The sequence below is a fragment of the Engraulis encrasicolus genome, chromosome 24 (assembly GCF_034702125.1).
Source record: "Engraulis encrasicolus isolate BLACKSEA-1 chromosome 24, IST_EnEncr_1.0, whole genome shotgun sequence".
Classification (NCBI taxonomy): domain Eukaryota; kingdom Metazoa; phylum Chordata; class Actinopteri; order Clupeiformes; family Engraulidae; genus Engraulis; species Engraulis encrasicolus.
In genome coordinates this window covers 1,375,108-1,395,316 of record NC_085880.1, presented here as the reverse complement: position 1 = coordinate 1,395,316, position 20,209 = coordinate 1,375,108, and the positions used below count along the sequence as shown (strand labels likewise).

At 44.0% G+C, this 20,209-nt stretch overlaps 1 protein-coding gene across 2 annotated transcripts in view; it reads left to right on the top strand.

The window, feature by feature from the left end:
* Nucleotides 1–569: 569 nt before the first annotated feature.
* The window catches only part of LOC134440999 (CSC1-like protein 2), a 75,913-nt gene continuing 56,273 nt past the window's right edge, over nucleotides 570–20,209 (top strand). For both annotated transcript variants that reach the window (XM_063191184.1, XM_063191183.1), the window contains exon 1: nucleotides 570–738. The gene's annotated coding sequence lies outside the window, so the exon portion shown is untranslated. The remainder of the gene's footprint in view (nucleotides 739–20,209) is intronic.

Genomic DNA, 20,209 nt, shown 5'->3' with positions numbered 1-20,209 from the left:
ATAAACGATGCAAGTAATTTGGCAGTCAAATGCCAAAAACGAAATTCTTCCTTTGCATTCTTCAGATGTTTTCATTTCCATTTTCCATCACCATCCCTGAATTACCCATTTTCACCACAGGAGGGCAGATAACTTCCGGAACATTCCTCGTATGAGAACTGACGTTCGTTCATCTCTATCAGAGCCATCTAATAACAGAGTTGCGCAAACCGGGGACCAGGAAGTCGGTTGGTGATGTGATTCGCGTAGATTAAAATGTTTCTTAACAGTAAACTTCTGTTCGTTGGAAACTAACACAGAACCATCACATACCAAACAAAGATTAAGTACAAACAAATTACATGACCTTTACCACATTTTCTGTGTTATACCGCCACCTCCTGGAACTAAGTAACTTCTAATAGAACTAAAGTCAATGGGGATTTCCATGTTAACTCTCCGTGAGGCTCCATGAGAGCCGCCATTGCTGTGGAAAGATTGGTCCATAGAGGTCTATGGGAGTGGCGTAACTCTGTTATTAGATGGCTCTGATCTCTATGGTCAAAATCCTACTGCTGCACAAGGCAGGCGGTGTTGTTGGATTGACAGCGGGCGATAAGCAGAGAGGTAATGGACCAGTCTCTCCTGGACTATTGTGGAGCGGGTTTATAGCATTTAGCTTGGGGAATACATCAGAGACACATTTTAATACAAACACAGTGGAAAGGATTGAACATTTGGCATTCAGGTCTCCGCCAGGTAATGTAGCAGACACGAATGTTCAACCCTTATGTCTTGTAATTGCATGAAGCTAGTCTGTGCGGGTGGTTTTCGGCTGCCATGGGTCGATTGAAAATAGCTTGTTGGCTAGCCATAGCTGACGTTATTCGTTATTCTTGTTAGTCACACTCACATCAGATACTAATCATTATAGTGTTTTCTGTCATTTGATAATGAAAAGCAATATAATCACTGATTGTCTTTGATTTGGATGGCGAACACTTGTCATTGCTGATGTTCGGAAACGAGCCGCCTTGCCCGTTGCATTGTCCCGAAAAGCAGAATGTGTGCCCGGCTAACTAGCCAATATTTCTTTAGCCACCTGTCACGGTACCGCGGGGGCCGCTAAGCTTGGAAGCTAATAGTAATTATTAAATATCACCAATTACACATTTCCTTGTAAGTGTCTGCCATACTTCTTGGGTTTCTCGGTACCTACCTGGTTGTCATTATTGATGAGCAAGAGTAGTGTAAGGAAAACACAAAATGCTTGGGAAGTTTGTGCGCTACCCTATGTGCAGCTATTTGGCGACATGTCACTTTCATTACAATCAGCATTATGTTCAGCAGTTGGCGCTGTTAAATAAAGGGCAAACCGTTAAGTTAGCCTCAGCAACATGTCGCTACTATTAGCTGTAATTGTATGCAATTTCTTTTTACATTAGACTCGCGCTACTTTAAATTGGTTCGGGGGTTGCAGTGGTGGTTCCTGTCGAAGATGGAATGCTGAATGAGAACTAGCTGTAACGGGAGCTAATTGAGAGACCTAGCAAATGCCAATGTCCCGTTACTGGCCTACAGTGCCATGGTCGTTTGTATTTCGTGTCATGCATTGCTTCAACTCCGCTAACACCAGTCGTTGCTGTTCAAATTAACGCCTTAACTGGCCAATGTTACTCTGCTGGTTTGCAATGACGGATAATGTAATGCATACCAAGAGGAACTGAGATCCCCCCCGTGTAGTGTCAACAGAGAGCGGTGAAAAGGCAGAACTAGGATAATATTTTATGTCACCTCCGTTTGTGGTTAACGTGTCGCATTTGTTTACAGCTAGTACTTTTTGTATTCTTTGTGTCCACCAAGCACGTTTCTTCTCTGATCTATAAGCTGGTGCTTGTTGCCTTCTTCTCTGGGTGTGTGAAAAGCAGGCCTTTTGGCTCTAGCAGCATCCGTGATGGCAAAGTGTGGCTTCATCCATTCTCCAGGCTGTGTGGATGCTGGCAGTCTTTGACTGTCTTTCACTTGCTCTCGGAAGTAGTCTCGAAAACTACAAATTTTCAACGAGTTGTCCAGTGGAAAAAAACACAAGGGGAGCGTTCATGTGTGCTTCCCATGTCGGCATTTGGTATAAATGTACCATAATTGTAACTGCAAAGGTGCATTCATTTGCTGTGGATGTGTGACAGTCTATAGTCTGTAAAAAACACCCACGAACATTGGCAGAATTTAATCTGAGCAAAGAAACATGTAATCTATGTTATATTTAATTGTAAATTAATGAAAAAAGCAATTATTAATTAATGTCATATAATGTTGTTATAATGACTGGTGCCTTGTTAGGCTGAGTGTTCAGGCATGATAATCTCCAGATTAGTGTCAATCCTCTTGTCTCGGTCGTATGATGATGATCGCAGAGCGCTCAACTCTCCAGCTCCTCCAGTGATGTGTGAGACTGATGTGCGAAACCAAATTTGAAGTAACATTGGGCCTTCCTTGTGTTTTACAAAGTTAGTGTTAGTGTTTTTAACCGGTGTGAAACTGGACAGATTCGTAGTCTTCCTTCAGAATGATCCATCTTCTTCCACAAGCCTAAGCTTAATTAACGAAGATGCCAGCCAGGCCTTTTAATTGTTTTGGAAATTGTAAGACCTGTGATGTCATGGCTGGACTGGTGTGTGGAGTTTTTCCCCCTCTCACACATGCTTAATTTAGAGTGTTTCATTCTTGAGCCTCGTAAAATATTTATGCGGTGGCTTTTATCCATGGCCATAAATTAGACACTGTCAAGCAGGAAGCAGTCAGGCAAGCGGCCGGCCAGTCCGTCCAACAGGCAGGCGAGCAGGCGGGTAGTCCATCCAGTGGGTAGTCCATCCAGTGGGCAGGCGGCTAGTCCGTCCAACCGGCAGGCAGGCAGGCAGTTAGGCAGTCCGTCCAACAAGCCGGTGGGATGGACATAGGAAAACAGGAAAAGATTGGTGTCTAGATGAGCCATGAGCCATGTATTGGTTGGTGCGTCTGCTCACAAAAAGTTACAAACCCGAAAAGTAACAAAATGAGGCGCGCACCAGGCACACAAGGCTTGTGTAGTAAACTTTTATATTGCAGCCGAAAAGCAACAAAATAAGTCAGTGAATGAAGCTGGATCAACAGACCTAGTTTTGAACTAGTCCATTTGTAACGTCTCCAGTAGGCAGGCAGACAGGCGTTCAGGCATCCTGAGTCCCTCAGCTTGGCATTGTACACCATTCATGTCCATCCTCCTGTGAAGCGCTTGCCTCATGCTGGAGTCTGGACTTCAATTCAACACACACACACACACACACACACACACACACACACACACACACACACACACACACACACACACACACACACACACACACACACACACGCACACCTTGCCAAGTTCACTTTGACCATACCCGTCGTTCCATGGACATTCCCCTATTTGTGTTTTGGTGGACATTTTTGCATCCCATTGAAGTGTTTGTAATTATGGGAGTTGTAGGTACACACAGGAACAGGATGGTGAACTCTGTTGTTAGGTCTGTTTGTTGGAACTTCCCACAACAGTGTCTGTTGTTCCCCTCCCTTCACTGGCAAAATACAAGGTCAATAACAAGTTGTTGTACAACAAGAACAATCAACACAACACACTCTCTTCTTCAACGGCAGTCGCTAATATGCAAAGTTAAGGCATGGGCATGGTAATTGGTTGTTCTATATCCAGTACGCTGTCTCCCAGTTTGTTTACAAAGAGGCACGGCTTCCCCTCGAGCACCATGACGAAGCACATTTCAGTGTGTGTGTGTGTGTGTGTGTGTGTGTGTGTGTGTGTGTGTGTGTGTGTGTGTGTGTGTGTGTGTGTGTGTGTGTGTGTGTGTGTGTGTGTGTGTGTGTGGTTGTGTGGGGGCTGCCTCCCAGAATGAGAGGACCGTGTACTTGAGATGTTCACCCACCTCAGGTTTCCAGACGATTAGTGCTTGCCAGTGCCACATTCTTAATTTCATCACCCCCATGACTATTTTTAAACATTGTCATGCCTCAGCAACAATGGTCAACTTTGAAGGGGTGTTTCTTTTTTTCTTTACTCCGAGTAACTGTGTCACACTATCCTCAGAGGGCTCTGCTGGGCTGGCTGAGTTGCCAGGTAACTTGTCGGAGCTTGCTGATGAGTCTTTTTCCATCACTTGCAGAGTTGGCTTGCCTCGGTTGCCCCCCCCCCCCCCTTCCTTTTTATCTCTCCGTAAAAGCAGTTTTGCTTGGGCCAATCGATCGTATTGATTTAAGGTTATTTTTTTACCTTCATCTATTACCTTGCTGTTGCAAACAGATCATTTTGTACAGCACACACATGTTGAACATAAAATACTAAATATTGCATGGAGATGGATGGGGCTGGGGCAGTGAGGCATTTACTCTTCTGTATAGCACGGTTGGGTTGAGGGATACAAGGAGTCAAAAACCTGCTCTGTGTAACAATACACTATCTTTGTAATACTCTTCTCATCCAGTCCACATGTATAGTTAACCCCTCTGAAAGTTAGATGTGTTGTCATACTCTTGTGGCTTACTCCGGTCTTGTGGTGCGAAGTGGCTGCCGGTCACTTCACTTACCACTCTGATGCTGCTAGTCACTTTATTCTCAAGGTAGTTCACTGTTATGTCTCTGTCTGTCTGTGTACCTCCAGTTTGTATTGCTGCTGCACATGTTGGTTTTATCATTTTATTTTGTTGTTTTGTTGTACAGTTTATGTCCCAGTAGTTATTGACCTGCATCTTAAAATCTTGTTATACTCTGTGTAATGACTATGAAAGGCTGTCTATTCTTTTCTTTTCTATGTTATTCTAACCTGAGGAGCCTTGTATGTAAGTGGTGGGAGGCAACCTGGTGTCTTCCCAAGCGTTGATTTGACTCATGCCAAACACAACACTAGTTGTACTACACTTATGCACGCATGTGTGTGTGTGTGTCAGGAGGGCCAAGCTGTAATGATGCGTAATGCGGTTAATATTTGACCGAACCTCTTGCCCCACGGGCCGAAGACTCGCGCCGTTCTCCTCCGCTGGCTTTTCCCTATCAGAGTCTCAGCCTCACTCCCTCTTATCTGAAGAATGCTATTTATCTCTTTGCGGCCAGATTGCTGTGTTTTCCTAGTCGTTTCACTTTGATTATTAATGCTATCTTGAGCGTGCCTGCTAGGAGGAGATTGGTGGTCTGTGGCCAGAAGGGGTTAGGTCTTTACACGTGGAGCTCTCTGGGAGAAAAAAATCTTCTGTTGTATGTAAGTGTCCTGGGGCGGCCTGGCTAACAGGTTCTCCCATGCTCAGAACTCTGTGTTCTCTCCTTTACTGCATGGCGAATGGGAGTAGTGCTTGTACCACCACTCACTCCGACAAGGCAGATAACAATGTTGGAGCAATTATGGCAGAGAGAGCGCAACAGCATTGTGGGAGTCACTATGACTTTTAGCCTTCTGATGGTCAGCCAGATCAGGTGACCTCCTAACTGCATTAGGTGTTTACGTAATGGTGTTGGTGCCATAAAGCAGGGGGGGGTTTGCCAGATGTGCACTAGTGGTTGGAGTGAATGAAGTCACCGTTGGCCTCCCCCACTGCAACCCCCTTCCCACCTCTCCTAGTACCCGGCAGACAAGCAGGAAGTCTTTTTTGTTCTAAACAAAACCATGGTCATGTTCATTACTGTGTTCTATGGCGTTAACTATTGCTGCTTTCTGTCTTTTTGGATAGCTTTTATTAATAATGGCTGCTACTACTGCAAACAGGTCCCTGACATTAGTAATGTAAGTTATTTACTACTGTTAATGTTATTGTTGTAGTAGCAGTAATTGCCATTGTTGTTGGTACTATTATCATTGATACTAGCCCTAATCTTGCTCTACAGATGCCGTCTCACCTGGTGTTGCTATTTTTACTGAGTGGCTGCAATGCATTAACCTGAACTGACGGTTAGCAAAAGCAGTCATTGCACAGTATGACGGAGTAATCAGCTGATTAAACAGTGAGTGCATGTTGCGTAATGCGCAGACTAGGCAAGCACAGGGCCAGGGCCAGGTGATCAAGCTCTCTGTAAGCCCATGGGGAGGGAATGTGGAGCTTTTCCTCCCCTTTTAACCCACAGAGGGAGTCTTGGGGTGCGTTCCAATATGCAACCTTGCGTCCTCTACTTGGGCTTGTGGCCTCATATATTGGAATGCACCCGAAGTCTTGGAGGAGGAGGAGGAGGAGGAGGTGCAGAATGTGGGTGGTGAGTGGGTGGTGGGGATGGTTCTCTCTTCTTGAATTGTGATGGCGTGTTCCAGCCTGTGGGTTTTATGGTTCACTTTTTCCCATCGGAAGACTTGGAAGCCACAACAACCCTTGGCATATTTACACCACCGCCATTTTAACAACCTATGTGAGACACAACCTGAAATATTGGACAATAATAATTTCACAGATTTACTATCCCCCTGATGGAGATGTTTCTTTACGTTTATGGATCTACCTCACATTTTCTGCTGTTTGTTGTTCTTCGAATGTATTTGTTCAATTTTTAACCCGTTTTGCTGACTGCAAACCCTACAGTGATTCTTGATGGTGGGTTTTGATTGCGACTGGTTGGTGTCCCATCAATGCCCATGCCCACCTAAGTCTCCACCCCTTCCGGTCAACTCATGGCCTTTGAAGTAAAAACAAAAATTGACTGGGCTCTAATGGACAGATCAAACCTATTTTCCGACCCACCTTGTCTTTCCTCCTAGATCAGACATGCTGAATTAATGATGCCCAATGGTGTGGTTGTCAGTTTCACTTGGCAAGTGATTTGTGGGATGTCAGTGCGCATGCAAACATGTGTAATTATTTGGACTACACAACACAAGAGAAGTCACATGTCTGACGTGCAGCCACTTTGGCCGCGGTGCAGCGGTAGGGCTGGCTACAGTACCTTCAACCTCATCATGCCAAATATGTGAGGCACACACTGTAGTCCATTACCAAGTCTTGCACAAAAACTAAAATAATGTTCCTGCCGAAAATGAGAGGTCTTACTACGCCAATCCAAATCGTTAAAATATGCTGCCATCAACTGAAATCCAGAGCACGTGTCAAACAGAATCAGGATTTAGCTTGACTCGTTCGCTTCCATTCAAATTTTTGTGAGTTAAGTGGATGGGTGCGACTTGGGTGCCCCATTGGTGCTGCCCTGTAGCCGGACAATGGCCAGTCCTTCTCTACTACTTCTTACCCACCTGTTCCCCTGTCACGTTTACATGGCCTGAAGTGTTCATGCTTACATCTCGCTCCAATTTAGTTTAATGTTTTACACAAGAAAATACTTAATGAAGAATCGTTTTATATTTGAGCATTTTCCTGGATTCAGAGCCAATGAAATTTGAGCATTTTGAAAGGGCAGGCCATGTTGTGCAGCACATGGCCTACTAGTTCTGCCACTGACTGAACTGGGTTTGCAAGGCAACTGGGCCAGGGCCAGACACAACTCTCTGAGATTTGAAAAAGTCACTATAGCCAGGCTCCCGGTACTTATAGCCTTTTATAATATCTACCTACCTGCAAGACTTTGTAGCCAGTGTTTTTTTAGGGCAGTCATGGGTAAGCGGTGCCGACCCCTGACCCGCCAGGTTGGTGAAGGGAGTAAGTTAATTAACTAGTGCTCTCCCCCATCCTCCTCAATGACTGAGGTACCCTGCATAGGAGCATAGAAAGAGTACGGTACATCCCCTTACATTAACTGGCCAAGGCCTGCTGCCAATGAAGTCAGAAGTCAGCTTTTTGTCGTGTTCAGGGCTGCTGCGATGTACTGTGCTAATACACACCGTACCATGAATGAGCTGTAACACCATGGGGACCCAGGTTCGAATCCAGTTTGAATCCCATTTCTCTCTCTTACTTCCATCTTCACTGTCACCAACTTTACTGTCACTATCGTCACATAATAATTGCAAAAGACCCCACAAATATTTTTAAAAGCTAAAAAAAGAAAGCCGTGTGTTTACCACAGGTCAAAGACAGGATTTGAAATTGCAGTGCTAGTAGCCTTAGGCCCACATGGCCCATGGATCATGTTATTAAACAGGACAAAGCTTAACAATAACAAAACGTGTGTGCATGTGTGTGTGCGTGCACTGCCAGTAGAGGTGTAAATAATATCGAAATGTATCGATATATCGTGATATATTCTGATGATTGAATCGAATCGCATCATATCGTGGGGCATTCTTAAGTATCGAAAATAATCAAATCGCTGGCCCCTGCCCAATAATTTAATAGAAGTGGAAAAGTAATTGGGAAAAAATCAAATCGTATCGTATCGTGGGGCATTCTTAAGTATCGAAAATAGTCGAATCGTAGCGCATTGAATAATAAGATATCGATATTGAATTGTATCGTCATGGAGGCTGCCAGTAAGTGAGGACCTGTCTGTCTGCACTTGTATATTATGGGCTGTAGATCCTCCCAGCTGTCTCTTCAGATTCTCCAAACAAAGTTACAGCAAAGCAGGAACATGTGAGCAGGGGCAGGAGCACACCTCGCTGCCACCATCTGTCCATCTATCCATCTCTCTCTCTCTTTCTCTCTCTCTCTCTCTCTCTCTCTCTCTCTCTCTCTCTCTCTCTCTCTCTCTCTCTCTCTCTCTCTCTCTCTCTCTCTCTCTCTCTGTGTGAATGTGTTTGTGTATGTGTATGTGGAGCCAGCAGGCCATAGCAACAGGACTGGAAGGTGAGGTGACACCAGCTTGTTTTTTCTTCTTCTCTGCACTGAGTATGTGTGTGTGTGTGTGTATAACCCAGTGAAACCTGCCACACGGGCAGAGCACGTGACTCCACTGCAGTGCCAGGAGTTGTGAAGGGCAGGATCAGAGCTTTATGCCAGTCATTCCACTCTGACCACTCGATCCGTCCACTGACTACATCAGGCCTGTACACGGGGACAAATGGGTGACTTGTCCCGGGCCCAAGGGGCGGGTGGGGGATGTTAAGGGTGTCAGAATTGAATTGGGACCCCATTTGTTTAGGGTGTCAGAATTGGGACCCCATTATGTATTTAGAGAGGGGCCACCTTATCAGATGATTTTTGTCCCTGGGCAAAGCTGTCAACAGCCCTGGACTGGTTCTCAGGGATATGTTGGTTTCCTTCACCAACCTCTGTCAAATAATGCATTACTGATGGTATGATTTAACTGATAACCTTTTGATAATGTGTTTTGGGATGGTGAAATTGGACTTGACTAAGTGTGGTCAGTTAGCCTGCCTAACCAGCCCCTCATAAACGTACCTTTATGATTACATTTTGTACAGATGATCTGGCTATGACGTTGCATGTGGGTCTTAACAGATCTGACAGAATCTGATCTAACTGCAAGTAGAGGAAGTGATGGTATTGACAGGGATAGATTTGAATTGAAATGTACTATAGCCTGCAAATTGCAGTCATGACAAGACATTAGTGCTTCAGAAAACTTCCCTCAACTTTTACTAAACTCAAATCCAATCATTTTAAACTTTTTAAAAGATATTTTTTCTTCAAGATATTTTTTGTGCTTTTTATTTTATGACTGGACAGTAGAGAGAAACACAGGAAGCGAGTGAGGAGAGGGAGACAGGGAAGGACCGGCTAAGGACCTAGGGCTGAATCGAACCCGGATCACCGGTGTAGCAGGGCAGTGCTGCTCTACTGTTCGAGCCACGGCAGGGCCCAATCATTTTGAACTGAAGCAGAGTATACGGTCTCCCAAGCAAGCGAGAGAGCGTTTCACTCAGTACGGCAAAGCAAGAGACCCCTCTTGTACATCTAAATGAAATGTAGCGCGCTGGTATTCAGTGCCATTGAAACATCCCTCACTGTATAGCTGGCCCAGTCAGCCAGTGTGATGGCTTGCTAGGCCCCTGGTCCTTGGCTGTTTGAGCGTGCCAGCGTACAGAATGGATGGCATCTGCAGTGGGCCAAAGCAGGCCCTTCTGAACCGCCTGAACTCCGTCTATCTATTGTTCTGTGTCCCCTGGGAGTGATGTCAGTGCAAGGAGGAGAGAATGGCGGTCTGTTGGCGATAGGCCGTACACACACACCGCATAAGCTACAGGCCCGCTGGGCCTCCAGCAATCCCGGGGAGGGGAACAAGCTCAAGACTGGGGCTGCAACCGACGGCTCCTTGCTTTGCCTTGCAGTAGAACATTATAATTCTTTAAAAAAAGTTTTAATTAATACCTCTATTTGATAGGGGGTGGTTGACATGACGTCCTGTTTTTACGTAACATTAGTTAAAAACCTACAAAATTGACATTGCACCATGGAGTGAAATCACAGTTGTCTGCCTGTACGATGCATAGGTGGGTGGGGGTGGGGGTGCGGGTGGGTAGTAGTGTGTGTGCGGGGTGGGGGTTGAAGGAACAATAGCAGAAAGAGCATTGGGGATATGTTTGTGCATCATTTTATTGTATCTTACAGAAATGTTACACCAATGATGTCACACCACAGGACACATTTTCCCAAAAATGGCAAAAATTAGGCGAAATTCCACGGACCACTGACATCCCCATTTTTTTCCAATTTTCCCACCCATTTTTTCAGGAATTGGAATATGTTTCCTCCTTAGAGTGTGTTACGGCCTTAAACGTCGACCACCCTAGGACAGTTTGAGATAGTGATCGGACACGAGTGGGAGAGAGATGTGGGAGGATTGGGAAACGACCTTGGGCCGGAATCGAACCTGGGTCCCCTGCGTGACAGTGCAGTCAGTGCCCTACTGTTTGAGCCGCAGCAGGGCTGAACATTGTAATTCTAAATATATAGGCTCTCATAGGCCTTTAACCTATTGTGTCCTGGAGCGACATATACGCTGAATTAAGGACAAGGTTCTTGAGATTTGAGCTGTGTTATTAAACATATGGGTATGTTGGAGCTGAATGAACACATTCTAGTGCAAAATGAAGGTTCTAGCTTTTAAATGCAACTTATTTCATGGTTTTATGTGCTTCGGAGGGTGAGATATTTAGGTTTTAATAGGCACAGGGCACCTTTTCCCTAAAAGGGCGTAGGCTAAAATGGGTTAATATAATATTCTACTGCATATTTATTTATTGGCAAGTGCTGGAATTCTGAAGATCTGCGGTAATGCAATTGTCTTCCTTTTTGATTGTGGCCACTGGCCTGTCAGGCTGTTGCAAAATGTGCTTGTGGGCTGCGGTGATCATTTCCCATTTCCTGGGAATGTCTGCGTAGCCATGCGCCGTGCCATGCCAGGCCGCTCCGTCTAAGAGTTGAGGAGCGCGCGCGCACACACACCCACACTCCAGCTGCCATTGTCCGAATAGAAGTGCTGTTTGTCTTCGTGCTGATAAACTTCTTCCAAGTAAGGCACAGCCTACAGAGACTGCCGAGTGCCAGTCAAGTTTTCTTTGTCACACTCCCATATTTCCATTCCAGTGTCTCTCTCTCTCTCTCTCTCTCTCTCTCTCTCTCTCTCTCTCTCTCTTGCTGTGTTCCTCTCTGCCAGGACATGCAGGCAGTCTGTGTCTGTGTCGCTCCCTTCCTCCCGTGGCTGTGTGTTTAACGCTGGGGTTTATGCTCTGCAGAACCTGTCTTTCCAGTCTGATTCCTGGAGGGACGCGGTGACACACGCCATCCCATGCGAAGCTACACTGTTGCCCCATGCAACCTGGTGTCTGTTTTTTAAAATGTACATGAGTGCGTGGCACGCACAACACTGCTCATTCGAATAACCACCCTAATCCTGTAACATGATATTGTTTGTCCGTGTTTTATTTATTTTTTTCCTGTGTACTCCCATTACTACCGTCTACTGCATTCAACACGGAGCAATCAGTCGTCAACCGTTTTGTCAACCATACAGTATAGACTCATCCCCACTGAAGCGAGTTTTGTTGTGTTGCAAATTGACTGTTGAAAGTTGAGTGACAGTGGAGGTTATGCAACATGATGATGACATTGGGTAAGGCAGAGAGGTAGGGCAGAGCAGAGGCAGAGGCAGAGCTGAACTGCCTACTCTGTGACTGACTGGCGTCAGTTGACGCCCGGTAGTGTGGTGGTGTATGAATTGCCAGGCAGACCTTCATACTGGAGTGACATGACTGGCAGTGGGCAGGGGTGGGGCAATTATTTTGGCCCAAGGGGGCCAGACTGGTTTTGAAATATTGACAAAGGGCCAGATGTCGCAGACAACTTGCCCGTGTCATTAATAAGATATAGCATACAGGCGAACATAACTTGTCAGCCATCCCATTTCTTCCCATTGTAATTTAATGTATTTGGGTGCTTGACATGACGCCCTGATTTTACATAAGCCTTAACATTAGTTAAAAACCTACAAAATTGATATTTTTCCTCTGTCTTATCCAGTGAGTCCACAATAGCATACAGCCCGCTGTACATCATGACTAATAGTCACATGATCTCTCACCGTTCCTCTGTCAGGTGATAGGTGGTGAATGCGTCTAGGATGGTCAGTGTGGTGGTGGTGATGATGACATAAGTGTGGCCTGGGCATAACCTAAAGCAGACACGCTGCTCCGATGAGCTTAATGCTGTTACAACAGGCTTAAGCAACACAGGCAGTAGGGTGATTCTCACGAAACGTGCAACAAAGGTGTTTTGACAACCATTTTTTCAAAATGCTTTTTTGGTTGAATTTCTTTTTGAATCAGTTACATCAAAGTGTACAGTTACTAAGCACAATAATATCAACTTACCTGACAACTTTTTAAAACACATTTTTAACGTTTTATAGGTCCATGTCTGCTAAAATGCTCATTACCGCAATTTTTTTCTTTCATGAAATGTATTAGGACACTTAATTGTTCTAGCAGTTGTGTTCATTGAATATTGATAGTTGTACTAGAGGCTACATAAAACACTCAAAAAAGTTTTTTTTCTTATTATTTTAGTTTAAGAATTTTACCATTTTACCTCATTACCGCAATAGGATCATTTGTTTTCCTCTTTAATTTTAGAATACATCAGTGAAAACCTACAATTTCGGTCCAAAAATATACTGAAGTGAAAGAAACATGAAAGGTACTGTGTTCATAAAAAATATACATGAATACAGTTTTCCTTTAGTACTTTTTTTTACAATTAAGTGCTCATTTCGGTAATGAGGGATATGTTTCGGTAATGAGAATGAGTTTTCGGTAATGAGAATAAGGAGAAATAAATTGAACTAAATCCAAATATTAGTAAATGATGTGTTATTTGTTATTATTATTAGCACAACGACAGAGCCTCCAGGGCAGAACTAATCAAATGACACCTAATAAGATGATAAATATATTCTATATAAAACCATTCATTAAGCTACTGAAGGATATTGGGATTCAAGACTTAACCCAGCCAAATATGACACATTTTGTAAAGGAATCTTAGAAAATACATTTGCAATACAATTAAGTTATATTCAGGGGAACTAGAGAAGGTGGGGTCTGTTTTAAAGGTGGCTGCCTTCAATATAGGCCTAAAGTGCAGGGGGAAATCCTAGTTTGTTTTATTAGTACGGCTCTCTGAGAACTTTTACGGCCCTCGGATGAATTTGAAGAGGCCCCTCGAATGAAAAAGGCTTCCCACCCCTGCAGTAGGTGAATAGGCGAGGCCCCTCCTGGGCACCAAAGTAACATCATAGTACAAGGGGTGAAGGCCAAGGGGTGCACTCTGAAGTTAAGAAAGCCCATTGGGAAACTCCAACTCCCATTGTCATTGTGACACAGCACTCCACAGCACACAAGTGAACACTGCACACTGCACACAATGAAATTGCATTTATGCCTCACCCGTGCAAGGGGGCAGCCCTCAGTGGCGCCCCATGGGGAGCAGTGCGGTGGGACGGTACCATGCTCAGGGTACCTCAGTCATGGAGGAGGATGGGGGAGAGCACTGGTTGATTACTCCCCCCACCAACCTGGCGGGTCGGGAGTCGAACCGGCAACCTCTGGGATGCAAGTCAGTCTGACGCCCTAACCGCTCACCCATGACTGCCCTTTATAGTTATAGTTATAGTTATAGTTCGTCCATCATCAAAACACCGGAGGGTAGCCACCTGATGACCCCAATGAAGCGCATACATCCCACTCCTCATCCCCACCCTGAATATGATATCACAACTCACCACTGATCTCTCCAGCCAAAAATCTATAGTGGACCAGAAATCTAAATCTGTTATGAGAAGGGAAATCATGTCGCAGTGCGAGGTCGTGCACTGGACTTTTTTTCTGACTCGGCGCGCACCGGCAACTAGGAAGTAGGAAGTAGAAGGAACAGGAGATGACTAGAGTAGGTTGTATGGTATGCCGGTTCGGTACACCTTGATTTTAGGGTCACAGTTCGGTACATTTTCGGTACAGTATCACCATAATACTGTCCGGACCAAAGCCGGAATTCACTATGAACGTTATGTGTTATGAAATATCACTGAACACCACTAACTGTTTGAGTTGCACATTGCACACTAATGGCAGTCAGGGCATCAGACTCCCGATTCCTGACCCGCCAGGTTGGTGGATGGAGTAATTAACCAGTGATCTCCCCCATCCTCCTCCATGACTGAGGTACCCTGAGCATGGTACTGCTCCCGTTCGGGCGCTATTGGGGATGAGGCATAAATGCGGGTGAGGCATAACTACCATTCTGTTGTGTGCAATGTGCAGTGTTCATGTGTGTGCTGTGGAGCGCTGGATCATGACAATGGGAGTTGTAGTTTCCCAAGTGGGCTTTCACTTCAATCACATTTTTTAAAAAGAAAAAGTGTTGGTTTTCAGGACAATATCAGACATGCCCATAATTAGTATAGGGTGCATGAAAAACAAAATTAAAACGTTGCAAAATCCTGCTCTTCTCTTGCAGTATTGTTCCTTTGAACTACCTTAACTTCCTTGTCATTTTCTAGCATGTTTGATACTTGTGAAAAGGTGGCACAATAGACTTGGCATTTTGAATTGCTGTTAATGGGCATTTTCAGCTAAATCAGTGCACAGTACATTTTGAGGCTGTTTTGATCCCGTTACCTTTCCACTTACCCAGGACATCAAGAACCCACAGCATGACTAAAAGATGGGTACATGGGTGTTTGAGCATGGCTTAAGGATCAGAGTATGGGGGCTGAAACCTTCCTAAAGGCTGCAAAAAACATGCATGAGGAGTTTCTAATTTGGGAAAGGCAACTAGAGCATTCCTCCAAATGATTCTTCTTACTAGTTTTGATTGAAATATTCTAAAAACTACTTCTCACTGGATTCGCTAAATAGGCCTATTCACTGCTATTTCAAATGCCAAGCCTTTTGTGCCACCCTTTAACAATGATCAAATTGGATCCAAAACTTAGATTTTGGAAGGAAGTCAAGTTAGTAAAAAAGGATACTTAAATACTCAAACCCACTAGAGTATGACAACCAAACACAGGAAGCAAAATTTTTTGTCAGTTTCTGGAAAAGCATATGGACTTGAAGTGAGTCGATTTTGTCTCCCAACTTGTTCCCTTTTTGCCATCTACGCAATCTGACAACTTCACTGCGAGTGCTGGGTTCGTTGTTTGCCATTGCCTTTGCATTGGGTGACATCACTAGGCAGTTTGATTTTTTTTTTTTGCATCAAAGGACCACATTTCGAGGGTGGAATATTGATTCATGGATTGGCATATGAGCAAGAATTAAGTTGCTACTTGCTCTCAATGAACTTTCACAACAGGGTTTCTGGCCCATAGTCGATTGTTGTTCTTCCAAGGGTGGGACAAAATATAAATGTCACCACAACATTTGCCAGAAATGATGAGAACAGAAAAAATGGTCTATGAACAACACCTGTATGACCACTCAATTTAGCTTATGTAATGTATAGGGAGATGATCACTTTTACAGACAAACCCTCATTAGAGCTATTGCATATGTTAGGCATTTACTTTTGCTTTGTTTACTTACAATATTGTATATCGAATATTGATTCAATACAATTGCATATTTTAACCCGAAATGGATGCAATGTCACTTAACACTTTCATCAAGTGCTTTAACTGTAATTAAGTGACATAGTGACAATATTTATACTGCAAAAATATAATTTGTATTTAAGGTTGCAGTTGCATGTTTAAAAATGTAAATAAATAAAAAGCTAAATGGATATATGTCATGAAAATATATTCTAAATGTAAATCACCATAGAGTCTCATTACCGAAATTGACAATCCTCATTACCGAAAGGTACTTAAAACATTGCGGTAATGAGAATGTGTATTGCGGTAATGAGATGGCTCAGCACAATAATGCTAACTGTAACTTGAGTAATTATGACATAGCTAATTCATGACCATTGTTGAATTCTGAAAAGGAATACCCTATTACCAAGCAAGTTTAAAATGAAAAAAACGTTTTCATTTTGAAATATTGACTAATTTCGGTAATGAGAACCACTTTTGTCGTATTTGCATATTTTTGAGACAAATTGTGCAATTTTACAGGCACAAACAATAAGGCTGACTAATCATGTAGCCATCTTGAATCTCCTGTTGGTACACATCAATTGTAGGTAGTTTCAGCTCATATTGAAATTCTGATGGCTTTTAATTGTAGCTCTGAAATATATTGCGGTAATGAGAAGAAAAACTTGGGGACACGATCTTTTCTTGAAATATTCATTAGTGTTCATTATTTAATTTGCCAACAAGGAACACTTAATGAAACTTCAGACATAGACCAACGCTCTTGTAGTGTCATTTACGTATTTTTATTTTTTTTATTATGTTTTAACCTAATTCAAAGACCAGAAATTTTGGTCGGGACACATTTCGGTAATGAGAATTTGCCTATAAAATGCATAAAAAGTGGAAAATAAAAATAACATTTTTAAAAATGAACTAGTGTGCCAGAAAGTACACGTCTTGCTCTACAGTAATGTATATTATCAAAAGAATCCCTGTCATATTTAACCATTAAAACCTCATTGCCATTGATTTTTTTAGCTTCGTGAGAATCACCCAGTAGCACTAGGGACACTTCCTAAATACCTCATCATCTAGGTTAATCACTCTGTGTGTGTCTGTGTCTGTGTCTGTGTGTGTGTCTCTGTCTGTGTCTGTGTGTGTGTGTGTGTGTGTGTCTCTGTCTGTGTCTGTGTGTGTGTGTGTGTGTGTGTGTGTGTGTGTGTGTGTGTGTGTGTGTGTGTGAGTGAGTGAGAGAAAGCTAGAGAGAGAAAGTTGGAGAGAGAGAGAGATAGAGAAAGAGAGAAAGCTAGATAGAGAGAGAGCGCTAACATCCTTGTTTAACTTATCCAGATATCCGGAAAGACGCTGGAAACAATCTTGTCCCTCTTTTTTAAAAAGCTGACCTTTCGTACCTCTGCCCTCTCTGGCAGACTGATCTGAGTGGCTAATTGTGAAATCCACTCTGTTTCTTTCCACTGTCAAGGGTTTCAGTGCCTAACATTTTGCTCGACCGTTTCAGACAATATATAGAAATATAATAATAAGCAGAGGGAAAGGGAAACCATTGCAAGTGGAAACCATTACTTAAAACACACACACACACACACACACACACACACACACACACACACACACACACACACACACACACACACACACACAGAGGCACAGCACACCCTGTGTGCGTGGTGCCTACATTGCTATGTTGAGTTGTGGAAGAGAGGGAGAGGCCGAGGCCGAGACCCTTTAAGTGAGTTATAGGATGCCTCATGACCCTGCGTGAAGTGCACAGATGCTGCCTTTGAGATCCGCATTTTGGACGGCTGGTGGGAGCCAAGCCTAGGGGCCTACTGTCTTGGGGAGGTGTGTGTGTGTGTGTGTGTGTGCGCGTGTGTGTGTGTGTGGTACTGTGTAGGCAGAGTTGGGGGAGGAGCTCTCTGTGTGTGTACACATACACATGGTTGTGTGCGTGTACTTAATGTGTAATAGGCCTATGTCTGTGTGTGTATGTGTGTGTGTGTGTGTGTGTGTGTGTGTGTGTGTGTGTGTGAGTGTGAGTGTGAGAGTGTGTGTCTGCACACGCCTGTGTGTCCGAGTGTGTCCATCCGTATGTGTGTGACACCGTGCCTCCTGCCATTCTGTGGCTGCAGTAGTCCATAATAGTGAGGCCTGGCCACGTGGCCAGCGTGCTATGCGGTTAGCCCAACTCAATTAGCACAGCGGCGCTCGTGGGATGCTAGCTATGTCCTGCCTTATCAACAAGCTCATTGTGAGCAGAACAACGGGCATCAAGAATGAGTGTGTAATGGCTGATGTGAATGGTGTGTGTGTGTCTGTGTGTCTGTGTCTGTCTGTGCGTGCGTGCGTGAGTGTGTGTTCTCATGCGAGTGTACGTGCATTTGGATTACTATCCGTCTCAGAGAGGCTATGCTGGATAGAGCCGTCTCACAAGCATTAAACACCAGGCAGAGACCAACAGTGGTATGCCCTACTTGTTTTATCTTTGCAGAAACAGGAGCATGCTAAGCACAGCTGGGAAGAGGAGATTAGTGACAACAATACATAGCATCCCAATCTAGAAACATAGGGCCTATAGTACTACGAAACTGGTTCAGGTTTAACCCAGGTTAAGAGGTAAATCATCTAATGGAAGAGCCTGGAGTCCTCGACTCCAGGTTCTTCTATTAGACGATTTACCTCTTAACTGAGCATGGTTTACTTTACTCATGAACCAGCTTTGCCCTTATCTGCAAGATGTAATCTCCAGATTATAGTGTTGAATGAAACAAACTGCTCTACTCTCTCTGCTCTATTCTCAAGTACCAGTTTGATCTTGGAACTGGTTATCATGCTCCATGGCATTCCGTAAACATTCCACTCCAGGCAGCAGCTTGTGTGTGACTTTTGAGTTGGAAGATTACAGCATTATCTGTCTGGTCAGCAAATGCCTCACGTAGAAAAAAAATAGGATATCTCTTCTTGTGGTCAGTCGAGGGTCAAACTGGTCAGCTGCATCTGTTATTGTTAAGTATATGTGAGTAGTAGTAACATCATGTTACTAACATGAATGCTGTCAGCTGCCCTCTACAAACAAGTCCAACAAAAAATTCAAACAAGCAAAATGAATACCGTCAACTGTTCTCTCAAAGTTTTCTCCAGCTCATTGCTCATGTCGAAAAAAGTTAGATGACAAAAAAACAGACAGAATTAGAAATGCACTCAGAGAGTGCAAACCTCCTCCAAGGAAGCTGTTTGATAGAACATTTGACTATTGCACCCTGTTTTATGTTAAGTCTTTCTGAGTTAGAAACTGGAATGGCAAAATTGGCCCTGTCCAGCACTTTACGGTCACAAGGGGCTTCTAGATTTCTAGACTAGCAATGGAGAAGAATCTTTTTTTAAATCATGGTTCCAGTTTGTGATCTGGATCACTACCAAAATGTAATCACTGTTCATTTCCGACAAGTCCACAAAGCTGACAAACAGAGAGACAGACAAAGCTACGCGACCGAAAACGTAGCCTCCTTGCCGGAGGTAATAACTCTGACCCTCTCTCACTTCCGCCCTGCTCTCCTGTGTACACCCGCACACTGTACGCACGCAACACACACAGACACACACACACACACACACACACACACACACACACACACACACACACACACACACACACACACACACACACACACACACACACACACACACACACACACACACACACTGCTGCTCCCCACCTGTGGCCTGATCCGTATGTAAGGACGAGTGGCTCGTTTACCAGTGCAGCTCTGTGTTGCCTTTATCTTCTCTGCTCTCCTCTGTTGTTCTCACTCCTGCCCTTCCAAATTAAATCACTGGCTTCAGGGGACTGTTCTTAGCAGTGCTCTGTACAGCAGTGTTGAAATGAGACCTTGTTACATGGATACAAAAGATGTCTGGGCCAGTTTTATTGCAAGTGGGCAAAGTAAAGAAGTGTTTTTGATGACGGCAATGTTTTGTGTGTTCTTTGTTTAATATAGGAGACACAGAGGACACGCAACATAGTGAAACATAAAGTACAACAGCCTGCATGGTTTTAGTATTTTTTTTTTTGTTCCCAGGCCTCGACTGAGCAAACTGAACTGCCCGAAGATTGTTAATGTCATGTAAATGACTGTAAATGCCTGAAGAGTATGGTAGACAGAAGTTGGTTGTGGATGACATTGTGTAGCGCAATAGATCCACCATGGTACAAGCCGCAAACTGGGACCGCACGTGGGGAGAAAGACAAGCCATGCCGGCCCTGGACAGACC